Source organism: Macaca mulatta, chromosome 13 (genome assembly GCF_049350105.2).
Source record: "Macaca mulatta isolate MMU2019108-1 chromosome 13, T2T-MMU8v2.0, whole genome shotgun sequence".
In the NCBI taxonomy this organism is placed as follows: Eukaryota; Metazoa; Chordata; class Mammalia; order Primates; family Cercopithecidae; genus Macaca; species Macaca mulatta.
In genome coordinates, this window is record NC_133418.1 from 21862677 (window position 1) to 21866784 (window position 4108).

A 4108-nucleotide genomic window follows, 5' to 3' on the forward strand; every position below is an offset into this window, starting at 1 on the left:
CACAAAGTATTTATTGGGCACCTAATATGTGTCAGGTACCATTCTGAGCAATTAGAATACCTCAGTGAACAAAAGAGATAAAGGTATTTCCCATTGAGGACTTTATATTCCAGAGCTTGAGGCAGAGATGGCATAGGAAAGGGTGACAAGTGCTATGGCGAAAGGAAAAATAGGATAAAGAGGACTAGAAGTGCCGGTCAGGAAGGAGGAGTTATGATTACATTTGACAGAGTGGTCAGGGAGAAAGAGACATTGAGTAAAAACAGGGCTCATTTAATGTTGGACTTCTCCCTCTCTCCCTGCGCAGGCAAAGCAAAAGAACAGAAAAGTCCAGAAGCAACTAGAAGATTCCATCCACAAGATTTATGATGGAACCATCGACAGAACTGGGCACAAAACTCAGGAAGAGGGACCAGAAAGCTCTCCAAGATGCAAACCTGACTTTGCAACAAAACACGATGATGATGAAATGGGAAACCTGCACACAAAGTCTCCAACAGTCGGGGTTTTAAGCGGCCTTAACCAAAGCTGGACAAACAGTACACGATCAAGCAAAAACTTTACAAGTGGTGACAAGCCTCAAATCACAGAAACTTACCGAGTAAGCCAAATAGATGACAGCAAAAGCAGCCTCTGAGTCTCATCCAAACGCAGTGGTGAAGGGAGAGAGACCTGCTGTTCATAGCCAAAGCGGGCGCTGGCATGCCACCGAAAAGGAGAAAGCCTTTGGCTTCCTGCTCTCCTGGCTGTTTTTCAGGGATATAAAAAGGGAGATTCTGCTTCCAAGGAGAAGCTTCCTCCTCTGAATGGATTTGTGTCTCCTGACCACATCAGTTCCATTCTTGGCCAACATCAGAGCTGCCCTGTACGGCCTGTTGAACACCACAGGGAAAAGTAGTGATGCTGGAAGACTAGAAACGGAATGCAGCTCCAGACTGCAAAGGGGAAGAAGCCACAGAACAATGAGTAGAAGGTGGAAGGAATTGGCTTCTTCATGTTGCTGCTGAACGGCTGACTTGCCCACCGTGGACCACCTCCCCTGTGTCTCCTGTTATGAGCAGGTGTTGAGTGTTTAGTTGGGAGCTTTCCCTTCTTTTCTTTTTTTTTTTTTTTTTTTTTTTTTTGAGACAGAGTCTCACTCTGTCACCCAGGCTGGAGTGCAATGATGTGATCTCAGTTCACTACAACTTCCACCTCCCAGGTTCAAGCAATTCTCCTGCCTCAGCCTACCAAGTAGCTGGGCTTACAGACACACGCCACCACAGCCGACTAAATTTTTTTGTATTTTTAGTAGAGACAAGGTTTCACCATGTTGGTTAGGCTGGTCTCAAATTCCTGGCCTCAAGTGATCTGCCTGCCTTGGCTTCCCAAAGTGCTGGGATTACAGGTGTGAGCTACTGTGCCCGGTCAAGGTTTTCCTAACAGCTAGATAGAAATGCATTGGTGGGGGTTATAGACTACAGAATCCCCTCTACCAGGTTTAAGGAGTAAACAATTTATTATAGGACAAAGGTAGCACACAGGAGGAGAGAGGTGGCTGAAGATGTGGGCCGTGACAGAGAGATGGATGAGACTGTTGCTGAGTTTAAGAGGATCATCCCAAACGTCCTCATGGCCGGGTGCCATGGCTCACTCCTGTAATCCCAGCACTTTGGGAGGCCAGGGCAGGAAGATTGTTTGAGCCCAGGAGTTCAAGGCCAGCCTGGGCAACATAGTGAGACTCCATCTCTACAAAAAAATGAAATTAGCCAGGCATGGTGGCACATGCTGTAGACCCAGCTACTCAGAAGGCTGAGGTGAGAGGATCGATTGAGTCCGCAAGGTCGAGGTTGCAGGGAGCTGAGAGCGCACCACTGCGCTGCAGCCTGAGTGACAGAACAAGACCCTGTGAAAGACGGAAGGGAAGGGAAGGGAAGGGAAGGGGAGGGGAGTGGAGGGGAGGGGAGGGGAAGGGAGGGGAGGGGAGGGGAAGGGATGGGAGGGAAGGGAAGGGGAGGGGAAGGGAGGAAAGAAAAAAGGAAGGAAGGAAGGAAGGAAGGAAGGAAGGAAGGAAGGAAGGAAGGAAGGAAGGAAGGACAGAGAGGGAGGAGGGAGGGAAAGAAAGAGAGAGAAAAAAAGAGAAAGAAAGAAAGAAAGAAAGAAAGAAAGAAAGAAAGAAAGAAAGAAAGAAAGAAAGAAAGAAAGAAAGAGAAAGAAGGAAGGAAGGAAGGAAGGAAGGAAGGAAGGAAGGAAGGAAGGAAGGAAGGAAGGAAGGAAGGAAGGGGAAGAAAGGAAGAAAAGAAAGAGAAAGAAAGAGAAAGAAAATCCCCATGATAGAAATGACAACAATCCTAAAAGCCTTGGATTTTTTGTCTAAAAATCAACTGCAGACTGTAAATTTCCAGCACAGAAAGGACTCTCTCGCTCAGCACTTGGTTCTGCTGTGTGAGGAGAAGCATGCAAATTCCTATGACACAGCCCTTTGAAACAGTTTATACTCAATTTCATCAGCACAAGAAAGTTTGGGATGCTTTTCAGATGAGTAAAGGACCAAGTGAAGATGTTGACCTTTTTGATATGGAACAACTTAAAAATTCATTTAAGAAAATTCTTTGGGCCAGGTGCGGTGGCTCATGCCTATAATCCTAACACTTTGGGAGGCCGGGGCAGGTGGATCACGAGGCCACAAGTTCAGGACCAGCCTGGCCAAGATGGTGAAACCCTGTCTCTACTAAAAAAATACAAAACTTAGCCGAGTGCGGTGGCAGGTACCTGTAATCCCAGCTACTCGGGAGGCTGAGGCAGGAGAATCACTTGAACCCTCGGGGTGGAGGTTGCAGGGAGTTGAAATCATGCCACTGCATTCCAGCCTGGGCGACAGAGTGAGACTCCATCTCAAAAAAAGAAAAAAGAAAAAGAAAATTCTACAGCAAGCATTTTAAAAGGTGACAGCTTTAGAGACATTGAGGGGAATGCAGTCTGGATTAGAATTGCCTGGGGAACACAGTACACAAATCCAACCCAGCACATACAAACCTATCACCTCTCTCCTTCCTTCCTTCCTTCCTTCCTTCCTGCCTGCCTACCTGCTCCTTCCTTTCTCTTTCTTTCTTTTTTTCCCAGACTGCATGTACCTTCACCTCTTCCTCCAAGCTGAGGTGCAATTGACTGCTTCTGGATCAGGCAGTGATAATTGCTAGCAGACACCATCAGACTGTGAAAATGGATCTGAGAAGCTGACATCTGGACTCCCAAGGCTATTGTTTTTAAACAGTATGATCAGATCTTTGAAACTCACAACTCAATGACACCTCTACAGGAAAGAAGCCTTGGGCTGGATATAAACATGGATTCAAGAATTATTCATGAAGACACAGTAGAAAAAGGAAGAATCCAAGGAATAACTCAAAAAACTAGAATTTGCACAATCAAAGCTTGAAAGGAAATTCAAAAAGTGATTTAAATGGGACCATCTTGGCTTAGAAGGGAGAATCCCCTTCAGTGAGGAATAAAGTTCTGTAGTCCACGTCTTTTGGAAGCATTAAAATCCTTCGCCCCAGCCAGCCTTGCAGATGCACCACTTTCTCCACCACTCACTTGCGTACCCAGCAAGACAACGAATTATGTGAAAATGAGAGATGAATGAGATGTGTGTGGTTTTGTATGCACAGGAGCTCCTTCACTGTATTGTACATGCATTTCAGTTCATGGCTAGCTATATGGCTTCTGTTTATACACTTGTGTTTTAGAAGTTAACCCTTGGTATTGAAATTTCAGAAATGTTCATGTAATTTTGGGGACTGACTCATTCCTCCACGACATGCCTCCTCTCTCCCATATCCTGCTAATTGTCACAGTTGCAGGCACTTGAGATGCAGGATATAGACACGGCTGCACACGTGACTTTGAGTGCCTGGATGCTCTGAGGTCAAGCATACGGCGCAGTGCTGGAGATGGTGGGAGTCGTGTCCCGTGTCCTTTCTCCCACTCCTGTCCTCTTTGATCCTGGGGAGGTCTGGTTCCAATTGCTGGTTCCCAGGGATTCATTCTTAAGTCTCAGATCACAGAAAGAAGCAACAAGAAACTATATCCAACTCAGAACTTTTTAGGAGAATCATAAAATTGGTCC

At 46.0% G+C, this 4108-nt stretch overlaps 1 pseudogene; it reads left to right on the top strand.

Moving 5' to 3' along the window:
• The first annotated feature begins 1563 nt into the window (after window positions 1–1563).
• On the top strand, window positions 1564–3625 carry LOC100427634 (centromere protein N-like; annotated as a pseudogene).
• The last annotated feature ends 483 nt before the right edge of the window (window positions 3626–4108 follow it).